This window comes from Orbicella faveolata, unplaced genomic scaffold (assembly GCF_042242905.1).
Source record: "Orbicella faveolata isolate gen_17 unplaced genomic scaffold, um_ofav_v1 contig_24, whole genome shotgun sequence".
NCBI lineage: Eukaryota > Metazoa > Cnidaria > Anthozoa > Scleractinia > Merulinidae > Orbicella > Orbicella faveolata.
In genome coordinates this window covers 9,753,046-9,773,499 of record NW_028301552.1, presented here as the reverse complement: position 1 = coordinate 9,773,499, position 20,454 = coordinate 9,753,046, and the positions used below count along the sequence as shown (strand labels likewise).

Here is a 20,454-nt window from a genome sequence, read left to right as displayed (position 1 = left end):
ATAGCCTTCATCTCATTATTCCCCACATATACCTATACAGCTTACATCTCATTAGTCCCCCACATGTACCTACATAGCCTACAGCTCATTAGTCCCCTACATATACTTACACAGCCTACATCTCATTAATCCCCCACATATACCTACACAGCCTACATCTCATTTATCCCTCACATATACCTACACAGCATATATCTCATTAATCCCTTACATATACCTACACAGCCTACATCTCATTACCCCCTACATATACCTACACAGCCTACATCCCATTAATCCCTTACATATATATACACAACCTACATCTCATTAATCCCCCAGATATACCTACAGCCTACATCTCATCATTCCCCTACATATACCTACACAGCATACATATCATTAATCCCCCACATATACCTACACACCATACATCTCTTTAATTCCCTACATCTACCTACACAGCCTACATCTCATTAATCCCGTTCAGATACTTACACAGCTTACATCTCATCAATCCCCCACATATACCACGATATACCTACACAGCCCACATCTCATGAGTCCCTCACATTTACCTTCACAGTTTGCATTTCATTAAATCGTTTCTGGAGTCATTTCTCATTATATTCAGTGGGTATCAACTCAGTTAAAACCAAGTGGTCTTAAGATATCTTGGAACAAATAAACAAACTATCGTTGTTCAAATTGTCCGTTCACTTGCCGTGCGTTCAGCCGTTCGCACGGATACCGTAAGGAACGTTTTCGCGTGAGAGGTCACATATTTGCCGATGCATTTTTCAGGTTGAATCGGCAGAGTTCTTTTTTTAACGACTCTTTTAGGGTTGAGAAAGTAAAATTTGCGAGGTAATTACTTCTTTTTATGTGACGAGTGATCGGTGAAAAAAATTCTCCGTGATGCGTGATTTAATGGAAAAATTCAGCGTGATGCGTGATTGGTACCCCGCCTTTGCCACCCTCGTCACATTTGAAGTTTTTGACTGACGGTTGGAACGTCAAGAGGTAGGTTTTCACGGATCGACGTCATTAAACCCAAGCTTTATTGCCTTGTATTTTGTTTTGTACCGCGGAGAAATGCTGAAATCATATAAAGTTGTCCTTTTTCTAAAAATTGATTACAATTTTCTAACCGAATAAGCAATTACCGTAAACTTCCGATAGTAAGGAATTCCTCACCCCCCCCCCCCCCCCGCCACCCCTCCCCGCGAGAAGTAGCCACCTCCAGAAAAGTAACCTCAAAACATTGTGACCGCTAATAAATCCGGAGATGGGCGACCTCCCGAAAGTAGGGTGCTCTCCGAAAGTAGTGAGCCTGGCCCCAACCCCGTGACCCCACGAAATAGTGACGCCACGGTTCAATAGTATATTTATTTTTCCATCAATAGTCAGGTAAAAGTTAGGTATGGTAGCTTGATTTAAGGCGCTCTACAACAAGGGAGGGTATCGCTTACACCAAGAATTGTCAATTCGAGCTTCATATGTTCATGTTGAGCCGTGTTAGAACAACACCCGCAGAATGTTCACCAAGTAACAGGAACGCATCGACAGGACCTTCTCTTCAAATTAAAGTGGAAAACTCCATCAATTTCAACAGGCCTAAGAGCGTAATAAATGGAACGTCTCTTTAAATTGAAATTGAAAACTCTACCAGCGCATCGGGAGCAGACCAACATAGCATTGTGTCGTGAAGTACAAACAGTTTTAATACGGTGCCTGACTAGCTTTCCTGCCGACCACTGACAATACGGTTTAGACATGAAGAGCTCACCCCTGGGGCAGCAACATAAATTTAAAGCGTAACGAAGAATTGTATCTCATGTTTTAAGAACTGCTTTTTACGAATTTCCGTCTTTTATTTCATAAACTGAAGAGCCAGTCGTACCAACTTTATAGCGGAGCTCCGGCGGCCCCAAGGGCCGCCAAGCGGAGCCCCATACTCATATAGGAAAGAAAAGGAAACCCATGAGTTGATTTTCTCATGGTTATCATGGCTAGCGGTATTGCTCGTGGGCGCGTACGCACGGCGACGACGGCGACGTCGGAGTTGCCCAACATGGCGGCCATACTCCAAATAATAGATTGACAGAGACATGTAGCCTTGGTTTACCGTGTACTTCCTTGATATTGGACGTCCATGTTATGATCAATTGACACATGTCAAAACAAGGTATCCGCTGACCAGTATGACGTGACCATATAGCGGGCTCAAGTTGACAGCTCCTCGAAGTCACGTGTTTTTTGAAGTTGCCCGCTGACCAAGTGCTGGTTATCCATTGGATCGCGGGCTCATATTGGGTTAGCTTGTGGGAAACAGGGCAGGATTGTTCAGAAGCCGGTTTACGCTAACCCAGGATTAAAAGTTAATCGAATTATAACTTTTTCTTCTATAAAAATGTTTTTTGCTGTTTTGTTTTGTGTATATAGTAATTTTTAAAGCTCAAAACAGAAGGCCAAACAATATACAGAAACCTCACCGCAAAGTTACAAAACTTAAATCAAAATTCTACCTTTTTCTGGGTTAGCTTAATCAGGCTTTGAACAACCCGGCCCAGGAGCCACGCTTTTAGGCTGGCCTAAATCTATATATTATAACGTTTTTCCTACCTGAAAGGATAACGAGCCCCAAAGACTGCTACTTTCTGTTGCTTTCCTTCCCTTGCTACTACTCATGCTAAAGTAACGAGGGTCCTTATGTTCGAAAGAGTTTAAAGTACCTAGCCAGTTGCCGTTCGTAGAAATACACTGATCCTCAGTGGAGATCCGGCGGCTTGAGTTGAATGTGTTTTTTTCATGATGCTTTATTCTTTAGTAAGCTGCAGATGCTGGAAAACATACTTTTGTTCAAAATTGTCGTAATTTTACATGTAACAAGTTCCAATGCTTTCTATATTCGCTCCAATTTTCTCCAAAACGACGAACGGCAAATGTCTACTTAAACCTAAAACGGCAGCTAGAACTGACTTTGCGGTGAACTTGCAATTGGATCTAAAGGTCTCTGTTAATTTACGGCAAACGTCAAAAATAATACATCTTCAAAAATAATACGTCTGTCTTCGGCTGTTTATTCAGTAGGGTAAAAATATTTCCGTTTGCGATGAACAGTGGGAGACTTTTTCTATTTTTGTGTGATTTATCTCCGGGTTTAAAAAGGTACTCAAAAACAGAGGTAATCGTTTTGCCTTTTGCGTTTGCAATTTGTCATTTGCCATAAATCGTTCGGTGATCCTTAGCTTCTCTGCTGTCCAACGACGATATTTTTACTCCATATTAAATTATGTTAAAATTTTTAATTGCTTTGTGGTCCCCTTAATGTCAGTCTGGCCTTACAAGAGCGTAGTTTTAAAAGTCTACAAACTATTGAATGACAAATGTCTTTGAAAATGTTGGGTCCCACTGTGTGTTTATCAGTCTGGCAAACGCGTGAGGTAGGCAGACTTGTAAAATAGCCAAAATAATTCAGAACCCTTACAGAGCAACATAAAATTACAAATGTCCAACAAAGGTATATGAATTATGATTCTGATCGGCGGTGTCACCGATCTGCTCATTCGTCAATGAACCAAGTCAATGTTGTCACTAAACCTTACCAAGGCTTGCTACAAGAATTCTCTCCTCCAACGTTAAGGCTACCAATTGATCTCCAGACTAATCTGGTCTATAGAATTCCTTGTGCCGGCTGATGTCCTTGGAGCATTATTAGCGAGACTGGAAGGTGTTTTCCATGAGAAGAAAATAAGGCACTCGGAATGTAAAAAAAATACAAAAAAGATTCTAATATTTCTGCCCACGCATCGTCGATCCAACTAATGCCAGTGTAACTGACAAAGAATTAAAATTTAAACTCGAGTTCGGTATAAAAATTTAGAATCATGATACACTGCGAATCTATTCTTTTGCTCCTTATTTCTATCGTTCAACATTTATTTACACCTTCCTTTCGCTTATATTTGCGGTTTTCCATTATAGTTTTGAAAGGTTCAAGACTGAAACCCGAATTTATCAAATTCTTAACCATGTAATCCTGAGAATAGTTACTCCTCTATTTTTTAGAATATGAATTTTGTACACTCTAAGGTTTACAAAAGGCAAGTAAAACATACAACATATTTAGGAATTGATTATTTGTGATTTGTCACTCTACCGAGTGGACAACAGAATAACGTATTTCGAAATGACATCAACCCACGCCGTGTTTTTGATTTTTTGTCAGCTGGTATACGTACGTGCGACCACGCTGTAACTAGAAGATTTGACAACACATTTATCTTCTATATATAAAAGAAAAACTAGTAAAACTATTGCAACAGTGAACGATTAAACGACCATTTCAATTAATAAACACTATTTTCTTACGTAAAACTTTACTATTTAAATAAATTTTGGTTGTCGATTAAATAGTGTCGGTAAAGGTTGAATGGGTCATCAATGCGAGTCTGTGATTGGGAAAGATTTACGGACACAAGTGTTCTGCCTTCTTAAAAAAAAAAACAGGATGTTTATCCGTTTGATAGCATTATAAGGATAGATAGCAATTCATCTGCTTTACCGGTGAAGGAAGTTCGAGTAGTGCAGAGGAGGAACAATAATAACATTAAAAATGCATTTAGGTTAGTACTTCCTTATAAGTTAATAACAAAACGTATTTGGTACTATCTTAACACATGTCCCCATTCCCTACTAAGGAAAAAAGGAGGTTTCTTGCCAAGTTTTTTTCCAGTTTGAGCCATTAAGAACAAACCGTTCCTCAGTTTGCCGCGTTCTGTAATAATGGCTGATGAGTCCAATGTTGCCGGAAAAAGAATTTTTACAGAGTCAAACAGCGTTATACTGGTTAACATCGATAGCCGGCTCTGTCTACCTTCCCCCCTTTTTTCGGCCGAGATTACTGTGAACTCTCGAATACCACCAAAACAAGGAACCGAGATTCTTTTGTTACATTTGGAAATTGGGATGCAAATGACCTTATCTAGACCCAATATCCAAAACAAAACAGCGTAATGACAGAAGACCGTTGTGCGCCGGAAGGAAAGCTTGACCATTATGCCATACTTATTCGCGGGGTTTGGTTGTCTAAAATACATAGAATTAAGAGACCTCCAGCTGTTTTCAATTTTTAATTGGGAATAGAAATAGATAACACGAACACGCAACCATCAAAACACGTTCATATATTCAACTGCAGTGTCACTCTCCAACCTGAGGGAGAAAATGGAATATCGAAGGCTGTTGGTCCTTGCGGGTATTTTTATTTTTGTTGGAACATTTCTTCAGAGAGAGGTGTATTCCTTTTACATTAGAGATCGCAGGAGAAGAGGAAGCAGGCTGACGAGAAAGCGTGCCTTCCATCCTATTGAAAAACCTCAACAAAGTGGAGAAAATCTGAAGGTACGATAACAGTCAACCCGTAAATATGTTGCTAAAGAAATCAAAAGTTTCTCAGTCACTCGACTTTTATTTAATCCCATTATTTTCTTACATTAATTCATGTTTTTTTTTTTCTGTACATGACCCCAAAAGTTCACAGCCTTAATTTCATTGTATTGAAAGAAGGGTTATTAATTCATTCTTTAGAGCATTTAAAGACAAAAGTAAACGCAACAGGATTAAGGATAAAGTTTCGTTTTGAAAAATATGAGGATTGACAGCGGTGTAAATACGCGACCGAATATGAAACAAATCCGCAACCAACTGTCCTAAGTTAACAAGCTACGCTCGCAATTTCGGCCCGGTCCACAACACGCCGGAGAAATTTGAAAACGTAGCATTATTTCTACAGCTAGGCCTACCGTCCACACTAATCCGTCACAAAAACGTAACGAGGCTTTTCGAAAAAAAGTTCTTCAAATCGGAGGATTTTGAAAACGCTGGCTTTGCCTTGTAGTGTGAACAAAAATCTTTTTGAGAACGGAGCTTTTCGAAAAGGATAAGGTCACGATAGTCATGTGATTTTCTCCTCAAACACAAACTCAAAATGACCGATGATTGTTGCCGGCGTAGTGTGGACGTGAAACATTTCACGTGTTTTAAGAGTGAGTGAAAACTTCGTTTTCAAATTTCTCCGGCGTAGTGTGGACGCGCTATTATATTAACAAAACTACTCTTTTTGTTCTAACGAAACTGAGAAAAATTATTACGTTATGTAATTATTAAAGTTATGTAAACAGATAAATTTTCGCAAAAAGGCTTCAAAAAGAAGAGAACCACGCAGTTTAATACAGAGGCCTGACTTTTTCAAACACTCGCTTTTACGATAAACACTTGAACGTTTTTTTTTTTTAAGTTTCGGTTGTCAAGTTTATATTTGCCTTACGAAAGCTTCTATAAAATAGTCTTCATATTTGTTATCATTTGTGTTATCAAGAGATTATGATCTGGTGTTACCCATTTCTTTTGATTTATAGCTGAATGAAAGAAGTATTTTGGAACCAAGTCTACTCCATGAAGAAGACAACATGGCTTAACTCAAACACCTCCTAACATGACCAAAAGGCAGTCTGTGTCCTGAGGAATCAAACGAGATGTCATCCATAGTGAACAATGATTGTAAATTAAGAAAATAAGACTTAAATAAACTACTATGCTGGCATATTAATTATAAACGAATGAATAATGATAGCAACCGCAGCTAGAAAGTGTGCGAATTTTTATTGTGTAAAGTGAAACTTAAAGGCTGCCCTTTCCCTACTTCGAAAACCTTAAGTCTTATTGCCTTTCCGAAAACCACAGCTCAACTTTTTTGGTACCCAATGCAAAACGACATCTCTATCAAACCGAAAACAACGGGTATTTAATTTCCCTTATCGCGAAACCTCCAGGTGACAATTCTCTTAAGAAGATTGGAGGGGATTAAAAGCTTCCGAACACTGAGATAATTTAAAGATCGATCCGTCGGGTGCCCCTGATATACTAGAGAGTGACAAGCATTTGATTGCATGGCTATGCAGTCGATATGAATATATATTTAAGAAATTGACGCCGGCTTTTGGTTTTTGTGAAAACGGAAAAAAATTTAAAAACGGAGCTTTTCGAAAACGATGACGTCACGAGAATCGTGTGACTTCCCTGGCCGAGTTTTCCTCAATTCCTCCAGCGCATGCGCAGTGAGGGCGGAAAACATTTGCTGCGTTTTCGAAGTGAAACCTGCGTTTCTGGTGTAACGTGGGCGGGGCCTTAGGACTTTCTTTGCGCATCATATTTCACCTGACTGCAGCGTCATTATTGTCTTTATAGTGTGACACGCGTTGTAGCCCTATCAGGACTAGCCTGAGAAGGCATATTGTAAAATATGGACTGGAGTGGACTGGAGTGGAGTGGACTGGATTTGTAAAACATGGAGTGGATTTGTAAAACATGGATTTGTAAAAGGTGGATTTGTAAAACATGGATTTGTAAAAGGTGGATTTGTAAAACGTGGGTTTGCAAAACATGGATTTTTATAAGGTGGATTTGTAAAACATGGATTTGTAAAAGGTGGATTTGTAAAAGGGGGATTTGTAAAAGGTGAATTCAGTGTAAAACATGGATTTGTAAAAAGAGATAATTTAAAATTAAAGCGTGCGACGAGAAAAGCACGGATTTTTTGTTTGTTTGTTTGTTTGTTTGTTTGTTTGTTTTTTTCGCGCAGATCAAATCGGAAACCGTGCAATAAAAGCGGCAAGGGCGTAACAGTATTGAAAGAAAACCGGATGTTATCCTACAATATAATTAGCCAGAAGTTTGTACAAGCGGCTAACAAAATCAACTGTTATTTAATTCCGTAAATCTTTGCTTTTAACTATTGCTACCGTGACCCTGGCTACCAAGGTTTTTGTCGGGCGTCGGGGATACTTCTTTTCGTCTGAGTATTGGCACTGTTGACAGCTTGGCGCTGCTGTCAATTAAATGTATCCATAAACAGAAAGCTGGAGTGAATGTTTTGACCTTTGAACAATAAAATCTTGCATAATTTAAATTCTGGCCGCGCGCGAAAGTTTACATGGTGCGCTCGAGATCGAGATGGCGGTTTTCAAGCTTCCATCTCTTTCTTTCAAAAAGCGAAGACGGCAGTCTTCTTTGCCAGAGTTTAGGTGGAATTCTATAAGCCTAAAGGAAGAAATAGGAAGTGGAACTTTTGGAACAGTTTATTTGGCTAAATGTACCGACGAGGAGCAATGTGTTGTTATTAACTAATGTTTGAGAAATTTACAGTCATTCGTTCAACAAAAAAATGTTGAACAAACGTGTAGGACCGGCTCAAGCTATTCATTTTCTTGATTCGAATTAATCCGTTTCTCACCAAGAAGTGTTACAATATTGCATTTATATACGTTATGATAAAATATAGAGGAATTACTTCTTTGTATGCTTTCGTTACAGTTAATGTTGAAGTGAATTAATCGTAAAAGTAAAGAATGAATTGCTTGGAGGTATGTACGTGCGTGACATAAAGCTAAGATCGTGTTTGTTGAAAAATATACACTAACCTGGAGATTTTTAGTCATTTTAGGAGTTAAAGTATAAGGAAAAGTGCTTGGGTAAATTTTTTTAGTTCGGTTCAGATAATCAGTTGACTACTGAGCCAAAGTAAGTTCCAGATGTTTGCACTATTTTCCGGCCGCCATATTGGAGGACTAAGGAGGTCCACTAACATGGCGGCTCCATACTAGGCTCTATAATTTTGCGCGGAACATTTCGACGAATATCTCAACTTTGGGACAACGCACACACCTTGAACTTGGAGAACTGTTTTCTTTATTTATCGTCTATAATATCACCATTTCTTGACTTTATCCACTGAATGGTTTTTGATTTTATTTTTTATTGCGTGACAATGAACACACTCTTCACACGACCGAAATGTTCGGCTCTCGGGTCATTGACATAACTTTGTGAAAAAACAAAACAAAAAAAAAGAACGTACCCCACACGAAGTCCGGTCGGGAAGTGGTATAGACGGACAACAAAGCAAGACTTGAACTCAGAGAAAACCCCGCTTGCATCAGGGCTGTAAGGCCAAAGGGCAGAAACACACTGTCTGTTATACACTCGATATATCGCCACATCCCCATTACGAAACAAGGAAAACCTGAGATTAGAAAGATGAAATAAACAAATGAATACCAGTTAGCCAGCTGAAGTAAACCAAGACAAAAACGAAAAATATACCAAACACAAAAAATAGCAACGAGGGTCGTACATGTGCGGTTTCCTTGCCACTTAGCCAATTTTACTTGTAGTATCTGTGATTGCAGACTCATTGGAAGAAAATTCGTGTAATTATCATGAAGTAGGGGACGTCGCGCGGGGTAAATGGCGTCCGAAATTCCCGAAATTTTTCATGTTTTTGGCCCACAACTCAACGCGTTTACGTCTGTTGGAATTTTGCTTAAGTATTTTCGTCGTAAGCTGCTCCAGTTTGAGTCAAGTAAGACAGTGTCGAATTTAGGTATGTTCCGCTGTAAGCTTATTGCATATATCGCTGACCAAGTTGTGTTCCGACGGATGCTTCTTTTACATGAGCTGTACATTACTCCACTTTAAATTTCAAATATGTTGAAGATTAACAGCTTTTCCATTACACAGCAAAAAACTAGCTGGATATATTTAGATATAGCAGAGTTTCAGGACTTCATAGTTTCCTAGCTTCTCTTGCCACACGCTTGCGAGGAATTTGTCAGTCTATCGCGACCGAAAAGTAAAACAAAATAATTGCTAGTTTGAGTGTCGCTTGAATTGTAAAAAACGCTTGATGTTTCATCAAGGCTTAATAACTTTATGTCCGTAGATACTGCTCAGTTTTATTCGTGTTAAAATCCAGTAAATTCTCTGTTGTCGATGAATGAGAGCGCCCGCCGATGGGTGTTTTGTACAGTCAGTGAATATGACAAATTGCACCGAAGTTCCACCGCACTTTCGTGTGAAAGCGTACATCGAACTCAAACAATAGCTCTATAGTTTTTAAATATGTTTAAGATTGATAGATGTTTGAGAACATATTAAAAGCTAAGCTGAAAATATGTGAATAAAGCAGAAATAATCAGCGAAGTTACGATGACGCTTTCTTTCATCAACTTGGAATAACGATTTCGATTTTGTTGATCGAGTTATCAAAACTCCTTGTCTATTTTCATTTTCGCAGTGTAAAACTGACTTCACTATGCTTATGTTGAAGAAACACACATGATGTTAGTAGCCTTTTTTGCGTTCGTGAAATTTGTTGCAGCATCTCAGCACAAAAGATAACGAAAGAAATTTTTGTCAAGATTTGTTGACAATTGAAAACACCGACTCGGACTTGAAAGTGCACGAGCTGCACTATGCAAATGAGCTAATTGTACGCGTCAGACTTTCCTTTCAAAAACTTTTGCACATTCACCAAACAAGTAGAAACAATAAGACACTATCAAAACAGGTTTTGGTTATGATTAACCATTGTCTGAGAAACTCACAAATTAACTCGATACCAGAGTAGAGAGTTTTCTTGCTATATTCTTAAGTCAGAACAAACGGAAAAACATACGCGTAAGCTTACGACTAGTGTGAGCAGATCTTATTATTAATTCCCAGCGCGAAATTGGTCTTGTTTTCGACCCTGAAAAACCCACCTTTTCCATTAGTTCAGAGCATAAAACTACATATAAGAGCCCTGGTTCATATTCCCTGCCTTATTCCCTGCCATCGCTGTGAAAAATACGCAAGAGAATCTCTCAACTCTCACCATTTGATCACGCAACGTGACAACATCCACGCGAGAGCCCCTGACGTGTGCGTAAATCCGCGCGGATATATGACGTCAGGATGGCGCAATTTGTTCTAAAAATAGAAAAATTGTCCCATATCATAGGTGCGCGCGAATCCCGAGACTTACGGTCTCCGTCCCCGATTATGGTTCCTGCCGAAACCAAATTCGGTCAAGTGACTATGATACAGTAGCCATATCTGGTCAGTGACTCGCAGGATATCATGGCAGCATACACGGCTTCTGATTGGCTAATTGAAAATTTAGGTATGGTGAGATGGTGAATTTGCTGCATTTTTGGTCAAAAGACTAACGGAGCTACAATCTGTGAACCACCTCTGCTGATGCACGAATATCCTGCGAAAAGGCTCCCGGCGATCGGCGCGGAGCGGGGGAGCCTCGCTTCGTTCACCGAATTCTTGTTTTCGCGCTCGCCTGGGGCCTGTTCGCAGGCTAATTCACGAAATGCCCCTAGAACACAAATAGGAATCGAAGACATTTTAAAGTTACTTGCTGGGGGAAAAGCAAATTGTAATATACTGAGTGTTCAGCAATCTCCACACGGCTACAGGATTATTTAAAAACCGGTGCGAAATTTTTCAGTTTAACATCAAAATATTATACATGCATGACGCATGCATGATAACACTGCTCTCATTACTTCGGTGCACAAAATATGAAATATATTACACATAATTTATCCTCAGCTCGGAGTTTGTTACGTGTAGTTGTAGTCCATTGGACTCTCCGCATCGTGTCGAATAATTAATGCGGCTCCGGGTGACCTTGGGTGAAACTAAACTCATTTGCCGAGGCAAAGTTAATTGATTGACGCAGACAAACCTAAAACCATTTCAATAAACCGAATTCACATTTATTTTATTTTCTTGAACTCTGCCTTACATAGTTAAGATTTAAATTTACATTTCACCATAAACAAAAGAGGTCTTCTTGCACGTGAATTTTAGATGAAATCTCACACTTTAAACGTTATTTCAAAAGAGCGCTTCTTTATTGTCCGAGTGTGGTGGTTCATCATCCATGAAGCTTCATCCCCTGAGGGGTACTGTTATGTTCTTCATTTGCCTGCTAAAAGGAGGAAAATGCCAAAATTAACTCTTGCAATTAAGGCTTTTCAGTTCTTCTCAAATTAATGACCAATCCTTTCTAGTAATTAAAAGTCACTTGCATTGCACATTAAAATTAAACCATGTCTTTATTCAGAAAAAGCTGATAGATGACTGATCCAAAGAACTAAATTTGACCTCGAAAGCAGTCGAGAGAACAACCTTCAGTCCGTTTTACAACATCATTTTAAAAGAAACAAGCAAAGATATATTATTGACTCATTCATCGGAAAGCTTTCTGGTGCGTTGTTTAACTCCTCTACCGCGTTGTGTACATAACCAACTGGTCAGCTTCCCACCAGTTAGGATTCTCAATAGTTTATGTTCTATTCGCTATATTTCTTTATTTATTTACGGTGTCCCCAATTAGCACAACAGTGCTAAATACATTCAGCACTTAAATAAAGTTATTTACTATTTTATTTTATTTATTGTCTTTTTTTGTTCATCTAGTGCTAGAGTCCTGGTAAAGCTCACCCTCAAAAGAACTGTTGCTGGTGACAAATGTTTTGACAACGTTTGCGGAAGTAATCTCCAGTTTTGCCGTCACGTCATTGGCTGCAAGACTCGTGTAAAGTTCCTAACCAGTCAAGTGTCGCTCATTGCTAGTTTCGATACTTCTATTGTTGCTCGTAGTACTAGCCGGTCTCGTTTGAGCGGTGTTTTTTCCAAGTTTATCAATGAACGTTCTGCCGAAGCCGATCCTTGGGGGAATTTTGTGTACCTCGCGTAATGTAAAGAACAGACGTTCATTCGATTCTCTGATTTGCTAGTCTCTTTTGTTGTTACGCCGAATCTTGAATCTAAGTGAGGAATTAATTATTTCACAAATGGCCTTACGATCATATCGCGCTTAGAGGTTGAAGATACGGTGGATCTTATTCAATAGCCGCACAAACAGACCTTCGCTGAACAATTATTTGACCGAAGGAACCTCAGATCAAACAAGCAATTTTGCGCGTTACACATGGCTTATCTCGTTCTCGGAAATGGCTAAAATAAGGCCACGTCACACTTACAAAGAAGTAACAGTGGCCGGGAGTATTGTTAAGGTAGCTAAATCTTGAGAGCAATTTTTTTTTTTCTTTTCTTTACCTTTTTTCAAGCTTCAAGTGGCAATACTTATACATGTGGTTCCTGAATTTGTCTTTCCCCGGGCAAAACTTCCACCGTATTGAGTTTATCGACCGTGAAATTTGCAACAAGCGCAGATTCAGAAATGCAAATTTAATAACAAGTGTTGTTTTTTTTCAAAAAAATACCTCCTTTTATGAATTCAGTTTATCATAACGCTGATTCCAGGAAAAAAATACTTCGGACTGTAACAGTTCCGTTTTACAATCTAACAACTCTTAATTTGCTATTTATGCAAAAATAAGCTGATACTATCGTTTACACTTGAAATTAGTCAGCAATAACATGGTATATTAGCAGTACTCATGAACTATATACATTGCATTTAACTCAACTTTGAAACTGTCAAACAACATACCCAAACAACAGAAGCAATTGCTCGTTTCTCTTTGACATCAGGAGAGATGAAGTCTCTCTTTTTTCCGGCCCTTCTTCTCCTCCGCCTTCTTCTTTTCTGCCTTCTTATGTTAAAGGACTCCGCTGGGTCTATCAGAACCTCACTCAAAACCAGCCAAACGCACAAAACAATAAGGAGTAGTTTTGCATCCATACTTCCGCGGTTCTTCCTTGTTAAGCGCTTTGCCTGACGGTCTTCTCGACTCTCGACGCGTTCGCCAATGAACAGTGACTAATGAATTCAATAGCCTGAGGAACAAAATTGCTTTGTTACTTGTTAAGGAAGTAGTTTTGGAAGGGCACCGGTGGCGACATTTACGCTGATTAGGTTACGCACTCTCAAGACTAATTCAATGGAGCTTTTGAGTCATTAAGAATTCACTTTAAATCTGTCGGCAACTAAAAATAAAGTAACTGAATTAAAAAAAATAAATGAACAAAACTACTTAGCATAAACGTACCTAAGCAATCCTCAGCCATTTTCTGTCAATGACTGATTTTGAATTGTATTTTTGACACTTTTTTTCCATATTTGGTCATCTTTACGCGAGTTTTCTATTCAGTGCTTATTGGAGACCAAAGTTAGCGAGTCTGGGCGGAGATTTGTCAAAATAGCCACATGTCATTGTATTTGCGGTTTCTGGTATTTTGATTGGCTGGGTATTTTCGTTACAGCGGTGTTTTTTTTAGATCTAGGTTAAAGGTGTTTCAGAAGATATTTATTTCACTATCTGCTGTATTTTAGGTTAATTACGTCGTTTCCTTATTATAGTGATGTGCCAAAAATGCATAAGTTTGAGAAGTATTTGCTCTTTTTTCACGTTATTTTATTTTATTTATTTATTTATTTATTTATTTATTTTTTTATCACGAGTTATAATATAGATAGGACCCTGCGCGCGCTATGATTGGTCAAAAACCCATGTTTTATAAGAGTATAAAACATAGAAAGGGCGTGTTTATTGTTTTTCGCCACATTACCTCCATATCATAAAGCAAATGAAGAAGCCTAAGCCGTGTGTTACACTGTGATAAAACACTCCGGACACTCGAGAAATGTAGAAAACACTCGCCTGCGGTTCGTGTTTTCTACGTTTCCCTAGTGTTCTCAAATGCCCCGTCGTGTTTTATCACAGTGTAAGACACGACTTAGGCTTCTTTATTTGTTAAATAAATGGGCTGCATTAGCCTTGATCTGAATATAATACCAGGGTCATTGTGCTGTATTCTTTCTCAAGGCACGTACGTTTCGAGAAAGGTAGTCCTACAAAAGCGTCAAAACGTACGCGACAACACCGAAGCGTGTTATCATTCGATGCATTTGTTTCTTCCTTTTCATTGGCCGAGAGCCCACAACGTGACCTGCAAATAACTACCTATAAACAATAGTCTGCTCATGCGCAGTACCGTGTTAATGTGATTCGTCACAAGTAATATTCTGCTCATTGTAAACACGCTATCGTACGAAAGATGGAAGATTGCTTCCCCGAGCTGTCAGAGAGTGAATTAAATCTGAAAACAAACTTGGTGATCGAAAGATACAATAATTATATCGCTCGTTACTGACAAATCACGATATTTTGTTCAACCTCGTCCAATAATTGATAATTATGAATAGCGTTAGCTTACCCTGTTTGATCGAAGTTACTAGCGTTTCAGTAGGATAGAAGGAAAAGTCACGAGTCTCCTTACTTCGTGATTAGACACTGTGGACCTCGATTAAGGTGAGCGACCACTCCCCATAACACCTTTTGGCATTATCGCGTACACTTTTATAGGATAAGCTAGCTTTCTCGAAGCAGCTCTCACTGAGTGGGGAGAGGGTTAGCGTAATAGCATGTGAGATTTAATAGGCCATATTCGTCTTCTCGGTATTGGACTGGAACTAGCTTGCAACTGAAGCTAACGCCGGGAGTCTTTTCAAATGCAAATGAAATTAATCTCTATTTAAATGACTATTTAAATCTCTATTTAATATTGCAAATGACATTAATCTCTGTTCAATTTTATTGGGAGTGTCCCCGATTAGTCAGCCTCTGGGCCGACTAGAAGTTTTAGACACTTAAATAAAGTTGATTGATTGATTAACTGACTGACTGACTGACTGACTGACTGACTTATTAATTGATTGATTGATTGATTGATTGATTGATTGGTTGATTGATTGATATTCCCCCACATGAGTTACGAATATGGCCTATTAAACTGCGATGGCATGGCATATCATAAGTGTGGGAACAACAATACTTCCAGTCCCGGCTTCACGCTAACAACAAACAAGAATTAATGCCAGTCTGAAGTTCTTTGAATTGAAACAGAATCAAACTGACGGAGTGATCACAGCTTATGGAAGGGAATTTTGAATAACTTTGGTATTGGTTTTACGACACTTAAGGTGGCTCTATGTCGCAATCTCGTGACCCCTCGGGTGATCGGGTGATGCCTCGCGCTGAAGTGTGCGCTAAACTTCCAGGCGTCTCACGGAAATATTACTGTTTTTAGCCACACAAATTGAAACCGATCTATATCGATTTAAGTCATTTTTTCGGCTTATGTCATTTTTGCACTTCAATGTATTCCAAAATGGTCAATGTATTTCTCTTTATATTTTGATGTAAAAGTAACATCATGTATGAGCCAACTAATAGATCCACAGGCTCTTTAACCTTTTTGTTTAGTTTATTTTTTTCTTTTCACTCTATTACTGAAATGCTACTAAACCAAAGTTTCTCTGTCAAATATGCTTGTATTAGTATTACAAATATTCTTGGATGCTTGGAGTTAATTGTGTTTGCAACTTTTCTAATTTTCGCTGCTCCTCGTGCATCGTTTAAATAAGTTCATATCATTATCTTGCATGCACTTAAACTCTTTGCGTTATTTCAAAAGCACTCTTCGATCTTCGCTGCTCTTCAGTCGTGATACTTGATCCTCTTCGAGGCACTGTCGGGATATTCAGTGTCATCCTAACGAAGGAAATACCAAAACCAAATGATGTTAGATTCTGCTCTTTATCTCTGTAGGTAAAGTCTGCATACGAGCTAAGTGGCCCATGAGGCCGGAGCTTATCCCGGCTTCTTTAGCAGGAAGCGACCTGTAGTATTTCTACTCCCCCCTGGATGGGATCCTAGTCCATCGCAGGGTTACCCCCAGCATTAAATTCGCCAACAACAACAAAACCTTTGTTAAAGTGTCTGGGGGAATTTAGCTTTGCTGCTAATTGGGGACACAACATAAAGGAATTATAAATGTGAAAATAAATAAGTAAATGTGTAGAAATTGTACAAATAATTTAAAATGTGTCCTACAAATTACTACAATACAAGATTATCTAAGATTTGGAATATTTGAAATTCTTCTAGAAATCAAGTGGAGATAAGCATAGGTAAAAGTTCTCCCAGTTATCCTCAAGTACCCATTTATACACCTGGGTGGAGAGAAGCACTGTGAGAGTAAAGTGGCTCTCTTAAGAACACAACATTGTCCCGGACCGCTCGATCCGGAGACGAGCGCATTACTTATGAGCCCACCGCACCTCTTCTCTGTAGCCATAAGGTAATGAGAAAGCAAATTTTTGGCTATCATTTCGTATGTAAATTAAGCTAGCTGGAACATTCTCCAGTTGTCGAAGATTTGTTGGTCGGTTGAATTACACTTAGCCGCAACCTTTTTACTGGGCGAAGAGCAGAGATAGGTCTTGACAAAACAAGGTCCGCACGGAAAAGAACTGACGTGCCTAAGGTCGATATTTACTTCCAATCCTAAGAAAATACTATACCGCCAACCAAGCACGCTGATTGGCTGATTCTGATGTAATAAAAAGTATTATTCTTTGTTATTTTCTCAGATGCGGGTGTAATAGTGCAACGTCGGTATTAAATATAAAGCGCCTTTTTCGGGGGAAAACTACAATAGCCCAACGAGCAGAGGTACTCCATGCCGGCAGTTTCAGCCAACAACAAAGTTCAACTTGTAAAATTACGAGTAGCTACAGAGATATTGCTTTCATTGTGAGTTGTACTTAACAGTTTGATAATGATAAAAGTTTTCCACATTTTCGTACTTCATACAAAATTTACTGTAATTCATCTTCTGTCGGATTCGCCAGTTATCGAAGATTTATCCGTACGTAGAACGATTAGTCCTAGGTCTTGACAAAGCAGTGTCCTTACAGAAAAGGCAATAAGGTCGATATTTACTCCAAGTACTAAGAAAATCAAGCAAGCTGATTGGCTGATTCTGGTTATTGACCTTCCCAGCTGTTCTAGTCGACGTGTAATAAAAATGTAATATTCCATTTTCCTTGATGCGAGTATGATGTCAGTCTGTTTCACGTCCTGCTGTGACTCGTTGTCAACAGTTATTTTGAGTATAGCACACAAAAATATTTAGCTATGTAATCTGTAGGTAACAAAACGATGTCATACAATATGAAAACTGTTTTAAATCCTCGAACACTATTTAGAACCCTGATCATCATTCCCGTCTCAGCGCATTGTAAAACAGTAAAGACCATCGCCTAAGGCAGTTTACTGACCGAGTGTTTAACACTTTCAGCACGAATATAAGAGACAGTCGTGGCGCTGACGGATACGACATCAAATAACTTTGAAGTCTTTGCACACAATGAGATCGCCACCGTCTATAAGTATATCTTTATAATTACTGCCTATAATGTTTACAACGCTATTCGCTTGTTAATTACTAGCTAGCGAGCGTTTGTCTTAATTGCGGGACGACTATTTTATGGCCACGGGCAAGAAATGTTAAAGCGACCATGAAATTACCGCCTAGTGCCGCATTTAGAGATATTTGATACCCTCGAAGGAATTTGTCATCCGTCCGTTTTCTTTTTTTTCTTTTTTTTTTTTTTTCCCTTATCTTATAAGAAGACAGATACAAACGCTGATTTCCACAACTTGGAGTGCTTCAGCTCTTTCCACTTCACAACAATTGATACCATTCAAATTTCTGTTGACGTTAGCTATTGTTTTAACAACGACGTGGCATGTTAGCAACAAAACTAACCAAAACCATTTTGGAAAAGCCAATTTGTAGCGAATTACAGAATTTCATTGCGTATGGTTTTTGTAAAAAAAAGCCTCCCTTAATTTCAAATGACAAAGCAACCTACCCAGACCGAGGACACCCTTGCTTGTTCCCTTTTGAAAACTGAATCTCTTTTCCTTCCATCTCTCCTTCTTTCAGTCAAGCCCCTGTTCCTTCGTCTTCTTGCTGCCCTGACAGTAAATGACTGGACCTGGTCAAACAGAATGCAGTTGAACACCAACCAAAGGCACAAAAATTTAACGAGGAGTTTTGAATCCATCCTTCAGTTCTCCTGTCTCGTTCGATAGTTATTCCGGCTTGTTAACTCTAACGTGTTCGTTATGCAACAGTACTTATTCATAAGTTGCGGAACTTTTCAATTAAAGTGTTATTTATAGTTCCGGAAGTACAACAGTTTAGTAAGATAACGGACCACATCTTTACAGTTTCGCATAGTTTTCGCGTTAAATCACTAAAAATCGTCTAACTGTCTTAATCCTGAAACGGAAAATTCGTAATTGTCAAAGTATGACGTGGAAATCGATGAAAGCTGTAATCTGTTTATTATTCCGTGTTCAAAGTACTGAAGCGATCCTGCGGTGGGTAAAGTGAACTCGGAAATTATCTTCCCACATTTTCGGGATAATTTTTCCTAAAGTAATTTTACCAAGTGTTTTCTTACGTAAAAAGTCGACTCTTGATCGTCAATTTCGTCGATTATTGCAAAATAAAAACATATTGACAACATTTATTTATGCGTCCTCGTTCATATTGACTCTAAGTAAGTCATAACAATGACAAAGTGGCATGTTTCTACGCCTATAATCACTTATTGTGACCTTCAGAGTCAATACCGATTAGATCTACAGACTCCCTTTCCAATTTTATGAGGAAATTCAATGTTAATGAAAGGAAGACGTAAAAAAGAGTGACTTCAGCTTGCTAATTAACCAATCAACGGTATAGTAAGAAATTACCACAATCCTAAAATTTAAACTCATCCATTTAAATTCATCTTCCCAAGAAAATACCAGATGTGTTTTTTTTTTCTTTTTTCTTTTTTTCTTTTTTTTTCAGAAGAAGACGAATTTGTAACTACCAAAACGAAAAGAAAAATCGAAAATATGAAATCGAGGCCTGACTTCCGGTTTCGTTTCCTGTCACATCCATGGTGACGTATTTTCAATTTTAATTGAAAATGCATCAAATAACATAGTAAAAAATAAAATAATAATCAAATTCGTGTCTCTTGCGCGCATTGTGTCTCTATAAAATACATTTAACCTTCTATCCAAGTTTAATTCATGAATTGAGGATAGTTTATCACAGTTAGAAAATTGGGCCAAATGTTGCCATTCCTTCAGCCCAAGACAGACGTTTGCGGCTTCGTGACATTTGCTGGAACGTTGTTTTTACACAAATAGAAACTTATGTTTAGCTAGAGAAAGCCTCGCTGTTTGAACACGCAATGTAGCTACGCGCCAAGAGTAAAGTTTTAGACGTTTGAGACTGACTAGCTTAGAGTTTCGAAAAAACCAAACGAAAAGCGCTCAACTCAAGTACTCCATATAGTAATTAATTCCTTGAAGTGTCCCACAAATCGCGGACATTTCTGCCCTGTCCAAACGGGAAATGTTTGGTGATCAAACATGATCAAACATTGTATCATGCAAACATGTTTGACCAACAGTAAGAACTATCCATATATAAGGAACTGGGTCGAGAACGCCGTCGTGTTGTGTTCCAGAAATGATTTAGCAAGCAAAGGACGCTGTTCCATCGTAAACTCCTTAGAGATTGTCGCCATGAATTGCTGGTTTCACAGGCAGCTTTAAGGACGACGAAATAAGTTCTTTTTGCGCAATAGGACAAGCGTAAGCAAGGATGGTTGAAAATCAACACGCCATAGACACGCGATAAGTTCACGCGAAAAGCTCGCGGGATATCTATGAGTGAGCCCAGAACGCATGCGCGCACAAAACATGTTTGACAAAGCTGTCCAAACGGAAAAATGTTTTACAATGTTTGATC

The 20,454-nt window shown here is 38.8% G+C and overlaps 3 long non-coding RNA genes across 3 annotated transcripts; 1 reads left to right on the top strand and 2 right to left on the bottom strand.

Annotated features, from left to right (window-relative positions):
* The first annotated feature begins 5,091 nt into the window (after positions 1-5,091).
* On the top strand, positions 5,092-6,624 carry LOC149110314 (uncharacterized). Its single transcript, XR_016207875.1, has 2 exons — positions 5,092-5,385; positions 6,402-6,624. It is a non-coding gene; the product is annotated as an uncharacterized LOC149110314 (long non-coding RNA).
* Positions 6,625-11,569: 4,945 nt separating this feature from the next.
* LOC149110313 (uncharacterized) lies at positions 11,570-13,623 on the bottom strand. Its single transcript, XR_016207874.1, has 2 exons — positions 13,337-13,623; positions 11,570-11,806 (listed from the first exon to the last, which is right to left on the bottom strand). It is a non-coding gene; the product is annotated as an uncharacterized LOC149110313 (long non-coding RNA).
* A 2,411-nt stretch (positions 13,624-16,034) lies between these two features.
* Positions 16,035-18,794, bottom strand: LOC149110312 (uncharacterized). The gene is made up of 2 exons (XR_016207873.1): positions 18,509-18,794; positions 16,035-16,340 (listed from the first exon to the last, which is right to left on the bottom strand). It is a non-coding gene; the product is annotated as an uncharacterized LOC149110312 (long non-coding RNA).
* Positions 18,795-20,454: the final 1,660 nt, after the last annotated feature.